This window comes from Pelobates fuscus, chromosome 8, assembly GCF_036172605.1.
Source record: "Pelobates fuscus isolate aPelFus1 chromosome 8, aPelFus1.pri, whole genome shotgun sequence".
Classification (NCBI taxonomy): Eukaryota; Metazoa; Chordata; class Amphibia; order Anura; family Pelobatidae; genus Pelobates; species Pelobates fuscus.
In genome coordinates, this window is record NC_086324.1 from 54,867,568 (window position 1) to 54,893,552 (window position 25,985).

Sequence of the window (25,985 nt, forward strand, 5' to 3'; positions counted from 1 at the left end):
TTTTTGTCGGGACATCCCGCCATCTTACTTTAGTTCATAGGTGTCCCGCATCTGAAGACACCAGGGAACCGTCTCTGGGGCATTACTAGTCTGAAAAATTTGTTATTGTCAAAAGCTTATATTTTAAATGATGTAAAAAATGTTATTTCCTTCTCCAGGTCAATTAATGCCTATAGAATACTCGGGAGACAGAACAGCTCACACTGTGATGAAGTTAAAGAGAAACTGTCACTTCTTAGAACTGTCTTTTGGTATTATGTTTGCTTATTCCATTTTTTTGTTTTTTTCACATTCTTTATTTTAAAGGTTTTCCAAAGTACATAATGGTATACAAGTTGCAGACAATTCGGGATATAACAATTTACTAGTAACAATGTATAGTCCAGTCACAGTAGCAGCGCCCACTGCCTCCCATTATGCCAGCGGGGGTTCCCTTGTTTGTTCGGGCCCCCCCCAGGGTGTGCTTCAGAGACGACCCTTGCCCGGGGGTTTGCTTTCTATGTGACTGTGTCCCTGAAAGGGGGGGTGACAATTAAACGTTATTGCTAATGACTGGGACTAGTGGCTTATCACCCCTTTGTGGGTCGGAGGAGGGTTCCATCTCTCTGCCCCTCAAGCTGCTGGGGACAACTTTGCCTCTTGGCCTCCCCTCCCGGGCCAGCCTACAGTTAGCTGATGTGTGTGTGTTATCATGTGAGGGTTTGACTGTTCCCCCACTCCTGGCGTCTCTTTCAGTGGACGAGGGGCGGTGGTGGGCGAGTGTCCTTTCGTTTATGTACGCCCCCTCTCTCCGATCCACAAGTCACTTTGGGCCTCCCCTCCGTGTCCATTATCACCTGTCCTCTAGGTCACTGAGAATTTCTCTCAGGCTGGGAAAACAGGGGTATGCCAGTCTCATGTTCGTGGGGCTTATGTTTGTGGGTCTGTTTTGTTTGGAGTCGCGGGAACGGTCGTTCTCTGTATCAGTGGGTGTTTAAACTCGAAAACATGAGTCAGTAGTCAAGGGCGTGTTGCAGTTGTGGTCTGTGTGGATGTTCATAGGCAAGTAGCTGTGCGTGTACGTGGATATCTGTCCAAGGGAGAGTCTATTAGGTCCATCAGTCAGTAGGTGGTCGGCGAGTTAGGGGGGGGGGGGACAAGATAAAAAAAAAAAAAACCACACACCCCCACCAGGGAAGGAGGAAGGGTCCCACCCCATCATCGGCCAGAGCCCCACGGGTCCCTACCCAACCGCCTGTCCGGGCCCCGGCGGTGTCCGCCCTGGCCCCCGCACAGCCACATTGTAACGAGTATATACCCCTACACGCAGGATCCAGCCAAACAGAAGACAGCACAGAGGAGAGATACGTCTACCGGACCTTAGAGTGGCCGGACTCGACGTAATAGGAGAAGACAGAGTCAGGAACGATCCGAGGTCAAGGGCACAAAGAGACAGCGGAAACGAAAACTAGCCGGGGTCTGGTACACAGGAATCAGCAAGCCGGCAAACAATACAGACAAGGATAAAGCGAAAACGAAGTCAGAATACAAAGCCAAGGTCAAATACGGAGAAACACAACTGAACACAACAAGCACTAAAGGGAACTGTAGCAGAAACCACGATAGGGCAAGGAACTAAGGGAAAAGGGTAAGTATAAGTAGCCTTCAAACTAATGTGATTGGCTCCTGTCACTTCCACACCCCCAACAGGTAAGTGTATGGGGTGATTGGCATGACAGGAGCCAATGGGAGCCTTTTTGCAAATTAGGCTCCCACTGTCTCTTTAAGAGGGCGCCCGAGACTCGTGGCGCGCTCTTAGCTGCAGGCGGGACACGTGACCGCATCTCGCGGTCACTGCCCGTCTTCCTGTTAGGAGAGTCGGATGAGCCACGTGCGGCTCGTGCAGCCGCAGGACCGCGCGCGGCTTCTAGAGAGGACCGCGGCCGGCCCCCGGATAAGGTAAGTACCGCTACAGTACCCCCACCTGAGGACATGCCCTCCGGGCGGGCAGGACCAGGCCTGGCAGGAAAACGCGAATGGAAAGAACGTACAAGGCGGGGAGCATCCGCAGAAATCCAACTGCACTCCTCAGGCCCATAACCCTTCCAATGTACCAAGTACTGAAGCCGACCCCTAAGGAAACGAGAGTCAATAACAGCAGACACTTCGAACTCCTCATGACCCTCCACAGAGACAGGAGGGGGAGGGGGAGTATGCCGGGTATAGCGGTTGCGTACGTAAGGCTTCAACAACGAGGTGTGAAATACATTAGGTATACGCAGATTCTTAGGCAGACCCAAGGCATAAGAAACGGGATTAACCTTATGTATAATGCTATAAGGACCAATGAAGCGGGGAGCCAATTTCATAGAAGGCACCCGGAGGCGAATATTCCGTGTGGAAAGCAAAACCCTGTCCCCCACAACATAGGAAGGAGCCGCTCTGCGATGCTTGTCAGCCTGAGCCTTCTGGCGGGCAGCAGAGTCCACCAAAGAACGCTGAATCTGCTCCCAAGTATTACGCAAACCAGCCAAATGCTCATCCAGAACTGGCATGCCCTGTGAGGAGAATGCAGCAGGAAGAACCACGGGATGCTGGCCAAAGACAACGTAAAAAGGGCTTTTGCCGGAAGAATCATGAGTGGCGTTATTCCGAGCAAATTCAGCCCAAGGAAGCAGGTCAGACCAATTGTCCTGATGGTGAGACACAAAACAACGGAGGTACTGCTCCAGAGACTGGTTGGCACGTTCAGCAGCTCCATTAGACTGGGGATGGTAAGCGGAAGAAAATGAGAGAGAAATACCCATCTCCGAACAAAAGGCTTTCCAGAACCTGGAAATAAATTGGCTACCCCTATCGGATACAATAGATAAGGGAATACCATGTAATCGAAACACTTCTCTAGCGAAGAAGTGGGCAACTTGCGAAGAGACACAAAGTGAGCCATTTTGGAAAACCGATCTACTATCATTAGGATGACTGTGTTACCATTCGAAGGGGGTAATTCAACAATAAAATCCATTGATAGATTAGACCAAGGTCTCTCGGGAATGGGTAACGGATGCAACAGCCCACAAGGAACTCTACGAGAGGATTTCATACATGCACAAGTAGTACAAGCACTTATATAGTCAGTAACATCCTTACGTAAGGTATCCCACCAGAAATACCGAGAAACGGCTGACACCGTTTTGGAAATACCAGGATGTCCAGCAGTCTTAGTATCGTGATACAGTGACAGAATATCCCGTCTCTCGGGAACGTCAACGAACAATTTATCATTAGGCCTCTCGCTAGGTGCCATGCTTTGTTTCGCTTGTATGGCCTGCAAGAGGGACGAGGAAATAGACAATATAGTAGTTGCTATTATCCTGTCTGGGGGAATGACAGGAGTGACATCAATCTCCTGTTTGTCAATAGTCTCGAATTGTCTGGACAGAGCGTCCGCTTTAGTGTTCCGATCACCTGGCCTATAGGTGATTATATAATTAAAATGAGACAAGAACAGTGACCACTTAGCCTGCCTTGAAGACAATCTTTTAGCTTCGCTAAGGTAGGATAGGTTCTTATGATCCGTAAATATGAGGATAGGATCCTTAGTGCCCTCTAACAAATGTCTCCATTCTTTGAGTGCTAAAATGATAGCAAGGAGTTCGCGATTACCCACATCATAATTCCTTTCTGCTTTGGACATTTGTTTAGAAAAGAAGCCACAAGGATGCAATGGCTTGTCAGGAGACTCTCTTTGGGATAAGACAGCACCTACCCCTATATCGGAAGCATCAACCTCAAGTATATATGGCAATGAGGGGACAGGATGTTGTAAAATAGGTGCAGAGGCGAACGTAGTCTTAAGAAAGTCAAAAGCCTGAAGTGCCTCGGTAGACCAGGCACGTGTATTGCCATCCTTTTTAGTGATACGAGTAATAGGTGCTACGATAGACGAAAAACCTTTGATAAAACGTCTATAATAATTAGAGAAACCCAGAAAACGCTGGATGGCTTTCAGACCTTGCGGCAGAGGCCATTCTATGACCGCAGCGAGCTTCTGGGGATCCATCCAAAAACCCTTAGCGGAAATCAAATACCCTAAAAACTGGACCTCGGATTGGTCGAATAGACATTTTTCTAGTTTGCAATAAAGACCATTAGCAAGAAGGGTCTTCAGAACTGTCGTAACATGTCTGTGATGAGTGTGTAAGTCTGTAGAATATATTAAAATGTCATCCAAGTACACAATAACAAATGAGTGAATAAAGTCCCTTAAGACATCATTAATAAATTCTTGGAATACTGCTGGGGCATTGCAAAGCCCAAATGGCATGACGGTATACTCATAATGACCTGACCTAGTGTTAAAGGCTGTCTTCCATTCGTGGTCCTTTTTTATACGTATCAAATTGTATGCTCCTCTAAGATCTAATTTGGTGAATACCGTAGCATGTTTGAGCCTGTCAAACAATTCTGTTATTAATGGTATAGGGTAAGCATTTTTGATGGTGATTTTATTTAGACCTCTATAATCAATGCAAGGTCTTAAATCACCTTCTTTCTTTGATACAAATTAGAACCCCGCTCCAGCCGGAGAAGAGGATCTCCTAATAAATCCCTTGTCTAATGATTCTTTAATGTACTCCTCCATGACACGGTTTTCTTGAACCGATAGAGGGTACACCCTGCCCTTGGGAGGTATAGTGCCAGGCAACAAGTCAATAGCACAATCGTAGGGTCTGTGAGGCGGTAATTTGTCAGCCTCTATTTTATCAAAGACAGTCTTTAAAGATAAATACTGAGAGGGTATAGCCGTAGACAAAGGAGGAATGGTAGGAACATTAATAGAATTCACAGGCGTGACTTCAATAGTACATGACTCATGGCAGGCTTCACTCCATGATTTTATCTGCCCTGTCTCCCAGTCAAAAATGGGATTGTGGGCACGTAACCATGGATACCCTAACACCAACTGTGAAGAGGGAGAGGTGATGACCTGGAACCGAATGGTTTCATAGTGTAGAACCCCTGTGTACATGTGTAGCGGTGCAGTCTCGTGAGTAACAACTGGAGATATCAATGGTCTACCATCTATGGCCTCAACGGGCAAGGGTATCTCCTTCTCCCTGATGGGAATATTGTTTTTCTTTACAAAACCAGAGTCTATAAAATTCTCAGCTGCCCCAGAGTCAACCAGGGCATATATATTTTCAACTATACAACTCTCTCCCATATGTAAAGAAACAGGGAGAAGCAGTCGGTTAGGAGGCAATGTAGGAGACTTAGAAATCACACCCAAGGCCAGTCCCCTATAAGGTCTTAGGTGCGAGAGTTTTCCGGGAGCTAAGGACACTCCTTTACCATATGGTCTCTCCTACCACAATATAGGCAGAGTCCCTCCCTTCTCCTATGTAATTTTTCATTATCAGAGAGTTTGGCAACCCCTAATTGCATGGGTTCCTCTTCAGATACTTTTACACTCTCCGGAGTATTAACTCTGGGGTGAATAGGTGTAACAAAACGTCTATTCCTGTTCTTGGTATAGAGCCTGTCACGAATCCTATTATCTATATCGATGAGATAGTCAATAAGGTCCTCTAAGGCAACAGGAAGCTCCTTAGCTGCTACCTCATCCAATATAGAGTCTGATAAGCCTTCCATGAAGGCAGTAGTTAACCCATTGTTGGTCCAATCGACCTGTGAGGCAAGGGTATGAAACTGTATAGCGTAATCAGCCACAGACCTAGAACCCTGTTTAACCCTCATTAATGCTCTCGCGGCATTCTTAGACCTTTTCATAGTATCAAAAGTTCTGCGAAAAGCTGTAAGGAAACTGTGAAAGTCATGCACCATAGGTCCATTAGCCTCCCAAATAGGGTTTGCCCATTCAAGTGCTTTGTCGGTAAGTTGGTGCATAAAGAACCCAACTTTAGACCTCTCTGTGGGAAATGAACGTGGATACATCTCAAAATGAAACTCTATTTGGTTAATGAACCCTCTGCATGTCTTAGAATCCCCTCCATACCTAGGAGGAGGCGTTAAATGGGCCGTAGCATTAGGCACAGTCGATACTTCAGGAAGCAGGGGTGTAGGAGGGTTAGGTGCGGTTGCTGGAATGGTTCTAGCTAAGAGCGTCTGGAGAGCCTGAGCTATCTGATCCATACGGTGATCCTGCTCTACAAATCTAGCCTCATGGGATGCCATCTGTTGAGCTAAATCTGCGGGGTCCATGGCCCTATCGTAATGTAACGAGTATATACCCCTACACGCAGGATCCAGCCAAACAGAAGACAGCACAGAGGAGAGATACGTCTACCGGACCTTAGAGTGGCCGGACTCGACGTAATAGGAGAAGACAGAGTCAGGAACGATCCGAGGTCAAGGGCACAAAGACAGCGTAAACGAAAACTAGCCGGGGTCTGGTACACAGGAATCAGCAAGCCGGCAAACAGTACAGACAAGGATAAAGTGAAAACGAAGTCAGAATACAAAGCCAAGGTCAAATACAGAGAAACACAACTGAACACAACAAGCACTAAAGGGAACTGTAGCAGAAACCACGATAGGGCAAGGAACTAAGGGAAAAGGGTAAGTATAAGTAGCCTTCAAACTAATGTGATTGGCTCCTGTCACTTCCACACCCCCAACAGGTAAGTGTATGGGGTGATTGGCATGACAGGAGCCAATGGGAGCCTTTTTGCAAATTAGGCTCCCACTGTCTCTTTAAGAGCGCGCACGAGACTCGCGGCGCGCTCTTAGCTGCAGGCGGGACACGTGACCGCATCTCGCGGTCACTGCCCGTCTTCCTGTTAGGAGAGTCGGATGAGCCGCGCGCGGCTCGTGCAGCCGCAGGACCGCGCACGGCTTGAAGAGAGGACCGCGGCCGGCCCCCGGATAAGGTAAGTACCGCTACACACATGCACGATCCAGGACACCCATCTCCGAGCATTGCGTTCCTGAGTTCCCCGTATCTCAGCCGTCAGGGACACCATCGCGAAGATCTCCTCCACCTTCGCCATCCATTGCGGCAAGGTCGGGATGTCTTTCGATTTCCACCTGGCGGGAATGAGGCTTTTGGCGGCATTGAGGAGGTGTCTCGTTATAGTTTTCTTGTAAGTGGCCAGTGGAGCCTGCGTGTGGTTGAGGAGCATGGGTAGCAGTCCAAAAGGCATGTCGGAGTCTAGTATTTCGGTGAGCTTGTGGTGGATCTGCCGCCAGAAGGCCGCAATCGGGGGGCACGTCCACCAGATGTGAAGGTCGGTCCCCTCATCTGCCTTACAGCGCCAGCACGTATTGGTCGGCACAATCTCCATTGCGTGGAGTCTGGTTGGGGTCCTGTACCACCCGGTCAGGAGCTTGTAGTTGAGCTCTTGTATTTTGGAGCTGAGTATTCCTTGATAGGAGAGGACATGAATCTTTTCCCATTGTTGGTCTGTGAGAGTCGTTCCGGTGGCCCGTTCCCACTTAGAGTGGAAGCGGGTCGAGGGGTCCTGTTCTGCTGCTTGGAGTAGGGAGTAGGGACCCCCCTGGTTAGGTGCTCCTTGCGTGCGCAGAGGGTTTCAAACTGTGTGGAGTCCCTGTGCAGGAGATGCCTCTCCGGCAGGGCCGCGTAGGAGCGTTGCACCTGGTGGTATCGATATCTAAGGATGCCCGTAGCCTCACGTTGGGGCAGCATCTCCCCCATCGGTCTTAGTGTATTGTTGACGAGCCATGCGCGAAGATTGAGCCTCACTTTCACCGAAGCCCTCGATCTCTCGCAGCGTCAGGCCTCCGGCGATATCTGGGTTGTGGATGATCAGGGTCAGGGGGGACGGGTTTGTTGTGAGCCCCATCTTGTACCTGAGCTTCGTCCAAATCCCCAGCGTCGCCCCAATATAAGGGTGGGTCCTCAGGTCACCGTCTCGTATTGGGTTCTGTGTCCACGTCACTGGGGGAATTCGGCCGCCTGCTTGCACTCTTTCAATGTGTACCCACAGCTTGTCAGTCGTGGGGACGTGCCAGTCTATAATCCGCAGGAGGTGGGTGGCTAGGTAGTAAGCTCGTATGGACGGCAACCCCATTCCCCCTCTGTGTTCGGGAGGGTTAATTGAGTATGTTTAATTCTCGGGGGGCCAGTCGCCCATATAAACCCAGAGATTACGGAGCGCAAGGTGCGGAAGTAGGCCGGCAGGATCGTGATAGTTTGAAATAAGTACAATAGGTGCGGTAGCAGGTTCATCTTCACCGCGCTAATGCGCCCAAACCACGTGACATACATGTGTCCCCACCTCAGTAGGTCTTTGCGTAGTGTTTGGAGCATGGGGAGGACATTTTTCTGATAGAGCTGCGTGGGTTCCCTCGTCAGCCATATGCCTAGATACTTGATGCTATTTGAGCACCATTTAAATGGGAAGTTCGCTGTTAGCCTGTCCGTCAGCTCCCGTGGGAGGGATAGGGGTAGTGCCTCTGATTTGTCCTGATTTAGCTTAAAATTGGAGACCAACCCATATCTAGTGAACGCGGCTAGGAGGTTAGGCAGTGTGACCGCAGGGTTGCATATGAAAAAGAGCAAATCGTCGGCATATGCGGCTACCTTATGTTCCCTGCCTCCATGGGTTATCCCCTCAATGTCCCCATCCCATCTGACCGCCTCGAGAAATGGCTACAGAGAGAGGGCAAACAGAAGGGGGGGACATAGGGCACCCCTGCCGCGTACCGTTCCGGATGTCAAGTGTCTGGGAGAGGACTCCATTTATGCGCAGCCATGCCTTCAGGGCCGTATATAGAGCCGAGATCCATTTAAGGATCTGGGGTCCGAAGCCCATAGCCCGCAGTGTGGCTTGCAGATAGTGCCAGTCCACCTGGTCAAACGTCTTTTCAGCATCTGTTGAGAGGAGGAGGCCCCCACGCTGAGTGGTTTGAAAGAGGTGCATGATATTAAGCGCCCGGACGGTGTTGTCCTTTGCCTCTCTCCCGGGGATGAATCCTGTCTGATACGGGTGGACCAGGGTCGGAACTAGTCGGCCTATTCGCCACGCCAGGATCTTAGTGAAGAGATTGAGGTCGGCGTTAAGGGATATGGGTCGGTAACTAGCACACGCCGTGGGTTGTAGCTATAGTAATATAGTAATAATTGTTGTAGCTCCCTACGGGTCTCCGTTAATTCCCGGTACGTGGTCTCCGATAGGGAGGCCTTGTGTTCCGTCTCGAGTTGGGCGGCCCTCTTATGTAGCTCTGCAATACGCGCACTCTGTGCCTTCTTCCACGTTGTGCAGGTCTTAATAAAATGTCCCCTGACCACACACACGTGTGAGCTTCCCAGCGGGTCAGTTGCGGGCTCTCTCCTGCCCTGTTGTCCTCTAAGTAGTGCCGCAGGACTGTTCTAGTTTCCTCGAGGGCCACTGGGTCCGTTAAGAGCCGTTCATTTAGTTTCCATTGTCTGCCCTTGGGTTTATGAAGAGGCGAAGTCAGGAGGGACAGCATTGATGAGTGGTCCGACCACGTAATCGGCAGGATGGTGCTGGTTTGCAGGAGTGAGAGGTATTCCTATGCTATCAATATGTAGTCGAGGCGGCTGTAGCCACGATGTACTGGGGAGTAATACGTAAAGTCCCTGTCATCGGGTGCAGGACCCGCCAGCTGTCCGCCAGGCCTGCGTCTCTGAGTGTGGCTTGTGTTGTCCTGAGGCACGACGGAGGCAACGAGCATCGTCCTTTAGAGGTGTCCACTCGTGGATCCATGGGTAAGTTGAGGTCTCCGGCCACTACAAGCAGTCCCTCGCGGAATTGTTCCAGCAGTTTGAGCGTTTTGGAGATGAAGTTGTGTTGCTTAGTGTTTGGTGCGTAAATGGAGGCGAAGGTGTACTTTCTATCCGCGATCGTGCCCTTGAGGAATAAGTATCGCCCCAGAAGGTCCGCTTTTTCGTCCGTACAATTGAAGGGCGTGTGGCTGGCGAAAAGGATGGCCACCCCGGCTCTTTTAGCCTCCCTATGGTTCGCGAAGAACCCCTGTGGAAATCTCTGATCCCTAAGCGTGGGGCCGTTCGGGCCTCGAAAATGCGTCTCTTGCAGAAATGCCACCGATGCCCTGGCCGTCCACAAAGACCGCAACAGGTGTGACCTTCGCTCTGGGGCATTCAGGCCCCTGACGTTGTTGGACTATAGGCGCAGCAGCGCAGGGGCAAACCCCCCGGGACCCCGGCTCGCCATGATGGCCGCCTCCAAGATGCCGGCCGGTGGGGGGGTGAACCAGAGGGATCAGGCAAGGCAGGTGGGTGAGGGGAGGGAGAGTGTCTTGGTCGTGTGCGTCGAGTCGTGTCAGAAGAAAAAAAAAAGGGGGGGGGGGAAACTGGTGTAACTATATACAGTACCAGACTTGACTGTCTAGGGGGGTGAGTCTGGGAGAAAATCCTCCGGTCTATTAAATAAATAGTCTCCCCAGTCTGCACCCCTTCCTAGTATATCCCACAGTCCGTCTACGGGTGCGTGCGCAGCCCGAGGCACAGGCCAGGATGGTGTGTAGGCTCAATTAATTGATATAGGATTTGTGTAGGTGGGCTTGAAAATGAGGGAGTGGTAGCAGTTTAGAAATCATGTCCTGATTTTTCAGCTTTTGCCAGGTCCAACTCTAGTTTTGAACATTTTGCCATTCATTCCTATGGGACCAATTTCGCCACAAGAACGACGATATTCCGTGAACCATTCGGCGAAACATTCCACAAAGTAATAGCAATCCGATCGGGAACAATCCGCACGTTTCGGTATATTATGGTCTATGTAGTGTAAAAACTGTGGGAAGAGTTAGGGTGGCAAATTTGGCTATAATAATAATAACTAGAAAAGCTACAATTTCTGGGGAAATTGTGTGAAGTGTTCTTGCCTCCACCAGTAGTCTACAACTGGAGTGGGCGGAGTAACTGTTATCATTTATATAGCACATTTAATTGCAACGTTGTTGCATAGTTACATTAAACCATACATTTATAAAAACATTAGCAGATGTGCAAAAGGCCCTGTCTATGACATCACTTGCTGCTGCAGCCTGGCACAGGTCAGAGTATTTTGGCGGTTGCCATCTTCAAGCTGTCATATTTTAAAAACTGTACATCCTACAGCGAAAAGCTTTATATTGTGAGAATCACAAGACCCAGACCTACATTTCGATGCATAGTATATCTCTGATGTATTAAAAATGAAGGCACAGTCGCAGTTTAGAAATTGCCCTTCAAATTTGAGCTTTGTAGAGGGGAGTTTCAATGAATGTCAAAGGACGGCGTGAGTTGCAAACAAATGGTCATATTGTTAAAACAATCGGGACTATGGCGTAGCCGTGGACATTTCTAGTGTCAGCAGGGATAGCTGAACGTTTTGATATAAGATTTGTGTAGGTGGGCTTGAAAATGAGGGAGTGGTGGCAGTTTAGAAATCATGTCCTGATTTTTCAGCTTTTGCCAGCTCCCACTCTAGCTTTGAACATTTTGCCATTCATTCCTATGGGACAAATTTCGCCACAAGAACGACGATATTACGTGAACCATTCGGCAAAACGTTCCACAAAGTAATAGCACACCAATCGGGAACAATCTGCATGTTTTGGTATATTTTTGTCTATGTAGTGTAAAAACTGTGGGAGGAGTTAGGGTGGTAAATTTGGCTATAATAAGAATAATAATATATATGTGAGATAACATTAAGTGGTCTTGCTATGCAAGAACACTTAAATAGAGAGCATCACGTGAAAAAGGTTAACACAAATTATAAGGGACTTTCAATGCTTTTCTTAATGGCATATATTCCACAGACATGACAGCTACCCTTGAATTAAGTAGCTAAACCTCTAATATCTATGAAAATAAACTGATATGTCTGTGACGAGACCAATCTCGCCACATTGCATTGGAGGAGCCTGGTTGCCCGCCTGCTGCCTTTGGACTATGGACCAGATTTTAAAAAAGACTTATTTTCCCTGCAGAAAGGCTTATTCGTGCCTTTTCTGCCGGGGTGTTCGGTAGATTTTATCTACCGAACAAACTAATGAATGGGCGACCACCTGGGAGCTGGAGTTTTCTGTCAATTTACCTCCCTGAAGCTGCGGTTAACCGCAGCTTAATTGACGAATCCAGGGTGGTCTTTGTTCGGTTGCCGACCACGAGGCGGCGGCCATTTTAATCGTGCGAAAGACCAGCGGTGTTTGGCAACGATTCTATGGAACTAAAAACGGACACTTATTTGCACGAACACCGCTGAGCCGTCCGTCTCCTGGTTCCTATTCGTGGGGATGTAGCCGAACAGCCGTTCATTCAGTATTTTGTTCTATGTGAATATGTGTTATCCCAGATAGCTATGCCATGGAGCCTATTTGTGTGATTAAAGACTTCGGCTCCATGGCAATTAAACTGTATTTGTGTGGTCTGAGTGCCATTCACCTAATAATGTGCACTCAGACCTGAGCTATCTGGGAATATGTGACATGTCTATGTTTTATGTGTAAAAGGTGACTTTATGTATTTTAAAGTGTTTGCTGTTTTTGTGTCCCCACGTGTGTAATGGAGTTTTGCCTTTGTCCTGGGAGATAATTGAATTACTTCTCAATTATCTCCAGGGCAGAGGGGAGGAAGCCAGGATGCATTGTGGGGATGTTTTACTTCTGTATGTCCTGAAATGCTACTTGTCTGTCCATTGTTACAGTCTTCCATCTGGTCCCCTAGGGGAGTGTCCACCAGGTGGGAGACCTGCATAAATACAGGGGCAGGTAGCCCTCAATAAACAGACCACTGCTTGACCCTCAACACGGAGCCTTGTCTCGTTATTGGGGGGATTCAATGTATGCTGATAGAGACTGATTGCCAGGAGTGTAAGCCGCTTGGGAGCTTTTCCTGTTCGTCTGCTAGCAGCTATCCGTGAGGTTCCAGTTTGGGAGTTTGGAGTGCTACCTTATTCCCTTGTTTGCAGTTCGGGAGTTTGGTGCATTCACTTGTATTCAATTCGTGAGTTTTGGTGATTTTACAGTAGCTGTGCCTGTCTTTGAAAAGGGGATTATCGCCTAAACGATTTTAACCCCTTGTCTGCTGAAACTGTCCGTAACAATGTCGAAATCAACATTGAAGAGTAGCATATTTTAATGTACACTACATAATACAAAAATATAAAATGTCATGATAATTTCTCTTTAACTACGGCTTTCCCCTCCTTCACAGAAAATAATCAAAACAGTCCTCTCTGCATGGTCCGCCCTTAGTGGCTGAGTGATTGGCAGGCAGCTTTGTGCGCATTCACAGCAGGTGTGCGTCACTGGCCCCGTACCCTTATTCCTCGCCCTCCAGTGTCCTGCTTCAAATGACGCTGCAGTTGGGCGTATGTTGTTAAATGAACGCACTATCGTTAACTTTTTAATTTGTGGTCAGTCAAAGTTGTCGTTTGTGAATATATTTAAACAGTTCTGAAAGTTACAAATCTCTATTTGATTAATAGTATTGCCAAGTGCAAAAAATAGACATTTTTGTATTTTGCACTTTATTAGAATGTGTCTCTGCATTCTCTGACATTGAAAAAATAATACAAATACAAAATAATAATAGAGCAATATTTAAGTTACAATAGAAATATAATCTACGTTTTGCCTCACGATAATTTGGCTGTAAACCTGACAGGCTGTGCCCTGCTAGACATAGTAAACAATATGTAATGCAAGCCAAATGAGACTTACTGTTTACATTTGTTAGTAGACTTTGCTTAGCAATAAGAGAAGCTTAGCAACAAAGGTGCAGAGGGACGAGTTATAGCTGTAAGCACTTTCATTTCTCTACATACATTAGTGGTACCAAACATTTAAATTACTTGTTTAAGCTGTCCTCTTTAAAATAAAAAGTTTACTTTTCTATTTGAGAAAATGTTGATATTGATTTTCGATAAGGTTTTTTTTTTAATACTTGGTAACAGCACATTTGTAGTCATCAGTTCAGGTTTGGCAGTACGTAGAATTGCAAGAGAGGTGGGTGGACTGTGGCACTTGTGATGCTTTACCAGCTATCTGGCTGGCTGAGAGTGATGCAAGTCATAGTCCAATGAGTCCAATGAGGTTCACATAAATATTAATCTCTAAACCTCACATGAGTACACAAAAATTAATAAACACTGCAATTTATTTGCATTACTTGCACCCAATGCTGGTTTTGAATTTACTTGATTCAGGGTTATTCAATAAAGTGAGAATTCTGAATTTCAGTTTGGAGAAATTTCCCCAGGATCCTCATATGCACTATAGGGGAAAAACCTGTGATGGGGGAGCGGGGCCGGACCGCCGAGCTGAATGGTCGCAGACATGAGCTGCTCCCGCAAAAAATCAAAAAACACGCTGAAGTTCATGGCTTACTGCCTTTCAACTGACCACCAGCGACAGTGCCCAGAGCAGAGAGACTGATGTACCTTGGGAGAGGGTGGCTCACTGAGCTCCAGTCCCCGGGAGGAGATATTCTCGTTACCACGAGTGGGGCCTTCTCCGGCGGTGAGTGGGGCGGACGGCCGCTGCCCCACTATCATGCTCCACAGTACCCAGCCTGAGGCACAAACCCTGGTGGATCCGGACCCGTTCCCCCCACCCCCCTTGGACAGGTGGGGGTGATCCCGGTCCTCACCCTAGGGCCCTATTCAAGAGTACACAAATGGAGCCAGGGGACTTGAGAACGGCTTCCAAGATGGCAGGCGCCATGTGCGCGAGAGGTGAGGAGGAAACCAAGCCCACGGCACACCACTGGATTCCGCCCGTCGACCCGGCAACAGGGAGGGGCAGAAAAACCACCACCTATCCCCGCAGTCACATGGGCAGAATATAAGCGACACAAAAGATCCTAATAAGCAGGGCCTACCGCCAAACAAGCTACCCTCGCACGAGGACCCTCTTCGCACTCACCTGCCACACAGCTTGCACCACCAACATCCGAACAACGGCATAACCAAGCGGAGGATGCCAGGCCACCGGCTGGGTCTGACTTAAAATCCTGGACGATCGACAGGGGCAGGCTATACAACGAGCGAGCGTCCCATGCCCGGGAGACACCGGCGAGGACCTTACAGAACAACGCGGATGGAATATATAAGGAAGCCTGCTCGGACGGACGTTCGCTCCCTGCCATATAAAAGTAGCAGAGCAGGTTTTAAATACGGGACTCCCTCAGTCTATGTGGGCTCGGGACCACCCTGAAGCTGGCCCTTTCCCATGGAGGAAGCCTGATGCACCCCCTTGACACACCAGGGTGACAGAACTGTCAAAGCGACCTACTCAGACCTCACCTATGTTTTGTAATGTATATTGTTTAACATGGCAACCATGTGCACACGAAACCTGCATGGCACTCCTAGGTTTACACTCACATAGGTATTGCTGACACACTAACAACTCACTGCAACCACACTGCAGCATATCATGCTATGTCACATGTAACCATCCAAGCGAGAACCCACATACCTACCAAGCTAAGTTATAAACACATCACTGTAACATTATGCGAGAACATTCATGACAAGTACACATTTAGCCTAGCATGTATTTAGCACACCAAGAATGTCTTAAAGCTTGATATCTTCATGAAAAAAACAAAAAACTGTGCTGATTAACCTGCCACAATATGTAATCATATGAAACTGCTTGCAGCGGCTGTCGTGGCCCTGCACGCCTACTGTCATTTCATGCACAAATAAAATAAAGAATGTATAAAAAAAAAAAAAAAACCTGTGATGAGGGGACAGGGTCTTGAATTCTAGACTATTTCAGGAACAGTACCCACACTACCACACATACAGATACACAGATACAAACACCGCCACACACGCTGATATACAGACACACAAATACAAACATTGCCACACATACAGACACACAGATACAAACAATGACACAGACATATAGACACACACACTGACACACAAGCAGGTATACAGATACCAACACTGACATACATACAGGTCAGAATTTTAGCCACTTTCCAGTTTCCTACCTTTTGGGTGCAGGAGGGTGGCTTCTGCTGTCTGGGGCTGTTGGGAGTTAGGGACTTGCTTTCCCAGTCTGCCCCCCGCCTCCTCATTTTCCCCATCTTCTGTTATCTGGGAAGAAGTTACAAATTCTCACTTCTTCTCAGAGTTGTGATATTACAGGGGCCAGTGAGGACCCGTGGCGCTTTCACAGCTCAACCAGGTCCCTGTAATATTGCAGCCCTGATGACACATCCATTGGGTTATGGTAGAGGGTGGAACTGCACTCTGTCCCTTTAAGTAGTATGTAGCTGGGTGCAAGTCGGACAGTCTCAGTACCAGAGACCAAATGCGGAGTAACAAAATAGAATAAAGGTCCAGGCACTCCAAGGTAAAACCAGGCAATTTTATTGAACCCACTCCTTCACAACGTACACAACTTGTTCCGCCATTACAAAAAAACTCTTTGGCGTACACCCACATGTTAAGAATTGCTGACATACATAATGGAGCAGAGACACCACTGAGTGATGCACACTGTATATAATAGGACAACACTGAGTGATGCACTCACACTTTATAACAGCTAGTGTAGCTCAACAATCAATCATAGAATGCTGACTGGACCACAGAATACATAGGAAAATAAGTACTTTGCAAATAATGCAAACTCCAGGTACCCTAAACGCCCCTTCTCCCTAACCCTAAACCCCTCCTAAAAAACAAAAACAAAAACCTAAACAAACCCTTTCATTAGTAAATGAAAACCATTTACTCAAATCTTCGGTTTAACATATCTTAAATAGTAAACATCCCAGGTACCCTCTAAAGTTAAACACCCTGTGTAACCTAACTCTGATGTTTCCTCTTTACCTTAACCACTTCTACCATTATTATAACCCTGCATGCAGTTACACAGTTCCATACTCTCACTATACTAACAAACACAACACATAATACATTGCAAACAAAAACATACACATGTATACTTACAAGTGCAGTCCTTAAATATTAATATATAATGCTTTAGATATATTTATCTCCAGATAATACATTAACTAAACTAAGTGTTCCGGGCTGCAAAGGTTATGTGTGTCGGGGGTGTAAATAGCCCCTGGCGTCCAATTGCAAATAACGCAGGATGTTCAGCATTTTCAGCTGTAACTCTGCATATCCAGACTCCTGCCACCATGAACACTTCTAAAAGCAGAAGTGCTCATGGTTGTTGAAGTAACCCTTTAACTTTGAAATTCACTATGAATGATTAAGAATAACATAACGGACCACCCGGCTCTAGAAAATACCTTGTGAAAAGCTATTGTAATGAATTTACTATAATACATTAAAACCGCACCTTTCTATGGCACAGTGTCCAAGGATACATACTAGGATTCTGTGCTGTGATACACATTGGATGAATCATGCAGCCAACTGCGGCAAACATTTCACTGATGGTAAATTAAATCTGCTTCTTTTGCATGTGTACACTCAGTGCTGTTCAAATTGTCCTTTGAAGACTGGTTGTTTTGGCACTGAAGTTAAAGGAACCAATAAGGAAGTAATATATAAAAGTAATGTTTACTTTAAAACTGGGCCATCAGTACGGTGCATTTAAAATGTTTCGCTATTATGGTATTGTATTGGTATGAAAAAAAGCATCCTATCAACGTCATTCACTGTTTTAATGGCAAAGAAAGATAACTGGTTGTTATGGTGCACAGTGCTCTACCGAAAGGTTCTGGCTAGTTAACCTTTAGCTGACTCCAGGGTATACCCTAGTAAGGCTTTGACTAGGAGTTTGGCCCCGCCTTGTTGGTATACTGTCTGACTCATGTTTAGGATTAGAAAGATACAAAATGTTGCTGTTCTCTTCGGTTAAAGGAACACTGTAGTGGTATAGTGTAAACCACCCCAGTGTTTTAAAATAAAAATATTAAAAAATATATAAAAAATATAAAAAAAATAATAATATTTACTTACTATTTTCTAACTCTGCTCACCTATATGTTACTTAACAGGTATGACATCCTCTGCTTATGTCAAAACCAATGTTCCTTGTATAGCGGTGAGCGTGCCACGCACATTAATTATTTCCTATGGGGCTTCCACATCACATGACTGACTTTTACTCAGTCGGTGTCGAGTAGGCGCCCCTAGAGGCTGTCATAGTGACAGCCACTAGAGGTGGACTTAATCCTGCATTGAGATGAAGTGGTCTGAGTGACTGTAGTGTTCCTTTAATGTTGATTCTGAGATATATTTTAAGCCAGGGGTTCCTGGTTGACTCTTAATTACAAGAGTCGCAGTCCTAGAACTGCTGAATTTCTATACGCTCTTATCTCTTGATTAAGGCTATTTTCTGAAATAACTAACAAACTCCAAGGGAAGTTGTGACTTTGATTGAAGTTGTCAGTTTAAAAATACAGTTTTGTTTTTGTCCCTGGTTTTCAAAATTACAAAGCTGTCTGGTAACTGATGAAATGAATGCTTTGTGTTGATAGCGCAGCCTGTTGCAGAATAGAGGACAAGAGGTTTCCAGACAACGGGCATGTTCCAGCAGGCACCAAATACCTCCTGGTGTTTTCTCTAGAACATTGCTTAGTCCTTGATTGTAAACCCCTGATGTTGAGCAGTGGGTGGAAAATGCAGTGCCACACGCACTTGCCTTTATCTATTACTCTAGTTAATGTTGCAGTCAACCATACCAGGAGACTTCAAACGTGAATAGGAAATCATATGGAGATGTAGAAGGAGATCATGTTCACTAGAGCTGGGCAAAACGCTCCTGCGCTGGATCATTTCACCCAGCGCAATTGACCCTCTGCTCCCCATGCTATTATTAACTGACAAGACACATATGGATATATATCTGCCTTCCTCAAATTCTCAGAGATTGTAAGCTTGTTTGATCACGGCCTTTTCACCTCTAAATATCACTATCATTCTAAAGCGCTGTGGAATATGTTGGCGCTATTTAAATGCGAGTAATAATATGTTGAGAATATACTTTGAGATTCCCCTTTTCCAATAATACTGGAAGAGTATGTACCCCACTGGGTAGACAGAACAGTGAATTGTATCTGTGCAGCTGATTAATGAAACAAGGTGAAGAGGAGAAAGAGAAATATGCCTTGTGTTCTCAACTGTGCCATATGGTTGCATCACAACCATTTACTGGAAATTTGTATTTATGGATCTAGAGAGTGATCAAAGACTACTGGAAACGATGGAGAACTGACTAGGGGAAGGCAAATTTTAGGCCAAAGTAGCTGAAGTAGACAAACAAGTGAATTGAGTTGTTTTTTTCCCCCCAATTCCATTATTTTGGCCTAGTGTTCCCAATCGTTTCTGGTTTAGCAAATAATTGACATGTGAATTATTTGCACAACCTGATAGCCAACTAAAGTCTTTTTTTGTTTTAATTCTTAGCCCTTTTAAAAATTATTAATTTACATTGCATGCCTGATTGCATGCCATGTACATTAACTTAACCCCTTAACCCCTTGAGGACACATGACATGTGTGACATGTCATGATTCCCTTTTATTGCAGAAGTTTGGTCCTTAAGGGGACATTACCGTCACCATAACAACTTAATTTAGATTAAGTTGTTATGGTGACAGAATGTCCTATTAACACCAGGAGTGCCGTGTCCATGTATGGCACAATGGAAGGAATGTCTCAAGTGAATGTAAAGTGGTTCTGGTACATTTCCATAGAGGTGACATTCCCTGCTTTGTGGGATATTGCTAATTTGACTCAAAGTAGGAGTAGTTTAAATTCTTACCTGACTATAAAATCACTCAGTCAATGTCAATTTCAAACCATATACACATACACAGTGGCGTACATACCAGGGTCGCAGGGGTCGCGGCTGCGACCGGGCCCGGCCCGCCAGGGGGCCCGGCCGCCCCTGCGACCCAGGTATGTACGCACTGGGCCAGACTCTCCCGAGGCTGGCCCTGCTTACACCCGGCGGGCAGTCAGGCTGGCCGGTGCGCGAGGGAGCACTCTCCCCTGAGTGCTTCCTCTTCAGCTCCCTCGCGCACCGCAATGATACTGGAGCCGGAAGATGACGTCATCTTCCGGCGCCGGTATCAGTACGCGGCGCGCGAGGGAGCTGAAGAGGAAGCACTCAGGGGAGAGTGCTCCCTCGCGCACCGGCCAGCCTGACTGCCCGCCGGGTGACCGCCCCCCCAGGAGCCCAGCAGCACCACTGGACCCCAGGGAATCCCCTCAGCACTCCAAAAGGTAAGGAGGCTGGGGGGATTAAATTAAAAAAAAAACATGTGTAAGTGAGTGTTAGTGTGAGTGTGTGAGTGTTAGTGTGTGTGAGTGTGTGTGAGTGTGAGTGTTAGTGTGTGTGAGTGAGTGTGAGTGTTAGAGTGAGTGTGAGTGTGAGTGTTAGAGTGAGTGTGAGTGTTAGAGTGAGTGTGAGTGTTAGAGTGAGTGTGAGTGTTAGTGTGTGAGTATAGGTGTGTGTGAGTGTTAGTGTGTGAGTGTTAGTGTGTGAGTGTTAGTGTGTGAGTGTTAGTGTGTGAGTGTTAGTGTGTGAGTGTTAGTGTGTGAGTGTTAGTGTGTAAGTATGTGTGTTAGTGTTAGTGTGTGTGAGTGAGTGTTAGTGTGTGTGAGTGAGTGTTAGTGTGTGTGAGTGTGTTAGTGTGCGTGAGTGTGTTAGTGTGCGTGTTGGTGTTTGTGTTAGAGTGTGTGTGTGTGTCTGCTAGTGAGTGTCAGTGAATGTGTTACTGTGTGTGTCTGTTACTGAGTGTGTTTGTGTGTGTGTGTGTTAGTGAGTCTGTTTGATGTCTGTTAGTGAGTGTGTGTTTGTCAGTGAGAGTGTATGTTTTGTAAGTGAGTGTGTATGTATGTCTGCCGCTGAGTGTGTCTCTGTCAGTAAATGTGTGTGTCTGTTAGCTAGTGTGTATGCATTTGTTCGTGAGAGTGTGTGTGTGTGTCTTCAGCACTTACCTTTCTCCAGCGCCAGACTCCCATGGCGCTGGGGATCCCTCCGCCTCTCAGCTCCGAATGCGCATGCACGGCAAGAGCCGCGCACGCATTCAAACCGCCCATAGGAAAGCATTACTCAATGCTTTCCTATGGACGTTCAGTGTCTTAAAATGGCGGAAGCGCCTCTAGCGGCTGTCAGTGAGACAGCCACTAGAGGCTGGATTAACCCTCAGTGAAACATAACAGTTTCTCTGAAACTGCTATGTTTTCAGCTGCAGGGTTAAAACTAGAGGGACCTGACACCCAGACCACTTCATTGAGCTGATGTGATCTGGGTGTCTGTAGTGGTCCTTTAAGTGTGTGTGCATCTGCATGCACTGGCGTACATACCGCGGTCGCAGCCCTGCGACCAGGTGCCCGCAGCCCTGCGACCAGGTGCCCGCCGCCATGTGTTGCTGCCCCGGCCCGCGCAGAGTAAGCGCGAGGGGGGGGGGCCCACGGATCAATTTTCGCACCGGGGCCCCATGGGTCATGTGTACGCCACTGCACATACACATATATTATTCCTTTACTACAAGTCCACACTCCACTTAATCTTCGATTAAAGGTCAATTGTGTCACAATTATTGGAAAGAAAGCCTTTGACAACAGATGCTAATTCTGTTGTATGGGATCAAATGAAATACATTGATCTACATTTTGCAATCACTACGGCCAGCACTTGGAAGTACCAAAAGTAATTTAACAACAACAAAAAAATGTTAACTATGCATTTGCAGCTTTTTAATGCTATATCAAATTACACTATTTTCAGGATGACTTTGACTTTAGAAGTTCAGACAAATATATACTACATGACCAGAAGTATACTGACACCCTTTATAATTATCAGATTAGGCTATTTCAGCAACACCCATTGCTGGCAGGTATAAAAAATTAACCAAACAGACATAAAATCTCCTTAGACATTCATTAGCACTCGAGTGTCAAGTAACCCAGAGATCAGTGACTTTTTTACCATTTCGATTTCATGGTATTTCACCTTTCCAGCAACTTAGCCCATCCACTAATGTTCAGTCTGCTTTGTACTGAAACCTTGAAACCAAATTACTAAAAAAAAAAAAAAAAAAAAAAAAAAAAAACCAGGAATTGATCATTTTAAAAAAAAAGGAGAATATTTATTTCACCCTGGCTCAATGTTACAAAAGCTTATAAAAATAACAAAATGTCATCACACAAATCTTACACCTTTAATTGAATCACTCCTCTAGACATAAAGCTCGTTTGAGCAGGGTCCTCAACTACCTATTGTTCCGGTTACATTTTGTTATTGTCTTATTTGGTAAATTCCCCTTTTATTGTAAAGCGCTGCGGAATAAGCTGGCGCTATATAAATACCACTAATAATAATATAATAAAATATAAAAATGATCATGATTATATAAATGACAACTAACTAAATATCCATATCAGAGCTAAGAAGTACTCTGCTCATATCCCAGCTGGCTGAATGCTACCTGGTTCTAGACCGAACGTATATGATATTAATGTTAAGAAGATGTACCTTTAGTGTTGGTGAGCCATTTAGTTAAAATGTAATTGTACTTCTGCAAATTGTCCACTATTATAACCTCTTCAATATGGAAAGGACAGTCAAGTTGGTCAGTACAATGGCATTCAGTTTATCATCATTGACCACTTTCACCTTACTATTCCCTAAAGGACCAATGATTTTTTTTTAGCAGTAGCCCTCAGGATGCTATACCCATACCACAATCACATGTGATGGTTGCTCCAGTCTGGGCCAGATTAACATAGGTGATGATGGAGCTAAATCTCCAGGTCCATGGAACAGGCTCATTAATAATATGTATTGATTTATTTTTGTTCTTTATTTTTTTCTACTCCACCCATGTCCTGCTTTACCGGACACTGCTGTTAGGGGACATAGATTTGCTTGAAAGGTGAAAGTGATAGATGACACGTAGGATATGTGTTTTCTTATAGCTGCACCCTGTGAGTTTCCCTACAGCACCACCTCCGCCAGATACATGATGCTTGGGAGGTATAACTGTTTTCTGTCAATAAAATTCTGTAATAAGGCCCATCATAATTGTCAGTAGCAGGCCCAATGGTCAGTAGATTCATCCCTGGCTACAATATAATAGAATCAATAATATGTGTTTATTAAATGAGCATTTCTATTTTTATGATTTTACTAGTAAAAAGGTCTTCTTTTTCTATAATATTGCTATTTATGCAAAACTGCACAAATTCCCAAAATCACAAACAGCTTGTTTTATGTTTCAGGCTATATACTGCATTCATATGTTCCTTGAATGCAATATGTTCATATACAGAAGCAGCAAAGTATAGAGAAGTGTAAATTTATATTTTACCTAGGCTGCCAGAATTACAAGGACTGGCCCAGTCTGCACTTTGAATAATCTGCCTGGCAATAGAGAGAGGGAGTTGAAAGGCCATTGCCAGGAAGATGTTACTATATGATACAGAACATTCTATGGTACATATTTAAGTATGTTAACAACCAATTTTAATGTGGGGTAGCTGGATAAAAATAGGATGATGTGAGTTACTTAAAGATTGGAAGGGGTGGCAAACTTTAGGATTTTCAACATTTATTTTTTTAGGACCTGATCGCTCCTGTAAAATCATCTGGGCGTTGTTGGCATCAACTTACTGTTGTTAGGGGCTGTGGGGGACAGAGGGGGAAATGAGTGACTGCCACTGGAGGTGTCCCCAGCAAGCAATGTCAACACTTAATTTTCTCAGAAAAGGCAGTGTTTACAGCAAAAATCCTGCATTGACTGATCATATTCACCAAAACACCATTAAGCTGTAGTTGTTCTGGTCACTATAGTGTCCCTTTAAGATTTTTTTAAGGAAATACAAAACATATCCACATATACAATAATAGGCAAAACAACAAAAAAATGTCCAATATAAGAAAAATGTTTTAGGGTACATCAGGTCCTAAAAAATATGAAGACACAGTCCATATATGGTAATCCACATTTCACCAGTAACTGTATCTTGTGCCCGGAGTGCGTTGAGGTTAGGGGAAAAAAAAAAAGACGAGAAAAGAAAAAAAAAAGAGAAAGTAAAAGAAAAAAGAAAGAGAGAGACGGAAGGAAAAGCCAGCAGGAGAGAGAGAAAGAAAAAAAACACCTCCTCAAATCCAACTCAAACTTTCCCAAAACAACTTGCATTAGTAAGTCCTCACTATGTATCTGCACCTCCACTATAACGCCCCTTGATATACTACGACCAGGGAGTCCAATACGGCAAACTCATAACCTCTTATATAAAGGCTGTCATAGATTCCATAAATCTAATATCCACTGCTCTATCTAGCCACTGTCCATCACCAGGAACATCATTAGTCTCCCAGAAGAAATATTGCTATTCTTTACAAATTCAAATTAATTAAATCTCTCTGAAGAATAAACATACGTACGGTTGTGTACATTGAATAGCTAAAAACATAATGCGGAAGTGATACAATAACATACCCAGATTGTGGAGCTATTAAGCACTGTATTGACATGATATGTCACTCTCTCATAGAGTTACATATATTCACTCATAAAAATAATTAATCACCTTGGGATGAAATGTTACATTCATGCTTAGGGACCAAAAAAAAAAAAAGAATGAAAATATAAACTCAGGAAGATCTGAAATTAAAGGGAGTGCTTTGGAGTGATTTGGTTATAATAAATTGCACATTAAGATGAAACCCAAGACATTTTTTCAGTCCACCTAGTAGTATTCTTAACATTTAAATTAGTATAACATAAGCAGTGCCCTTCCTGTAGTGAATAGGTCCTTAGGTTACCTGAAATGAAAATTCCCTGGATCATTACATCCATAAAAAACACATTTGTCCAGGTCTTGTTTCCATTAGAACACGGACCCCTTTCTATAAATGTCAGCTGCTCACTGCCGCTTATACTCAGTTACTGTGGTCTGCGCCCCACTCCGTCATTTTGACAGATCACAGGACTTTCTGTTTAAAATCAGCGCTCCAACACTAAGCAGGTACAGCGAAAATGAACCAGAAGATACTCCCTCTACACACAGCCCTGGCATTTATAGACATTTCTACATAAAGTCTCTCTTTTCCGTCAATGTATATTCTTTCACATCTATGCGTTTGAACATTTGGTTCACAGGTTTTTAAGTTGCAGGTGTTCTCTGAATTTTTTTAAACTTTTTTTTTTTTAACATAACTTGCTCTATAAAACATTGTTTACATAGGCAATAAAATGCATGAGGTCAGGTCTGCTATCATGCTTTTTTTTTTTTAACAAGATCATCCAGGGCATTCCGTCATCCCCTGATATTTCAGGCCTTTACAGTCTTATACATTTTTGATAATTTCCCTCTTCTTTTCTACTCTCTGCCCCCTTCTGATATTTTGTTTCTCCTCTATACGAACCTGTACTTTACTGTTCCCCAGTTCACCCCTTTATTCTTTTCTACTGGACCTGTCTGTCTTTTCTGATACAGCTCCCACACCCACACTTTCTTAAATTGCGAATTGTTCCCAAACAGCTTAACTTCTTGGAAAATTTGGTTTTAATTCAATACATTTTTTCATCTTCTCCCAAATCTTCCCAGTTTTCCTTTCTGGCTTCTCTACCTGCTCGTCCTCCTTGTTTTTGTTTTGTTTTTCCCATCTTTGGTTTTGCCTCTTCTTTTTAGTTTTTTCTTCTTCTCATTCTCTCCAATTTTTTTTAATTTTTTTGCTATTACTTCTGTTCTTCATGCAGTTTTAAGCACCTTTCCCCGTAATTCTTGTCTTGGGACTGATGAACACCTTTCTGAGTTTTCCCTTCCTCCTTTTGTCTTTGTGTTCTTTTGTCTGTCGTCTTGCATCCTCTGTAATTTCCATGGTATCCTAAATCTAATTGTACAGACACTTTAGCCATGAACACGGTTTTCAACTTCAACATTCAAAATTCATCGATGACCAAGCCACTGAAGTCAGAGTTTTGCTTCTAAGTGCTGTTCAGAAATCAAGTAGAAAGACACGAGGAGAGGATTGGAAAAAAGAACAGTTGCTAGAATCATACAGGGAAATTTGTGGAATTAAATTGA

At 45.0% G+C, this 25,985-nt stretch overlaps 1 protein-coding gene across 1 annotated transcript in view; it reads right to left on the minus strand.

The window, feature by feature from the left end:
• The window catches only part of KIAA2012 (KIAA2012 ortholog), a 193,155-nt gene that overhangs the window by 155,906 nt on the left and 11,264 nt on the right, over positions 1-25,985 (minus strand). The window lies entirely within an intron of this gene.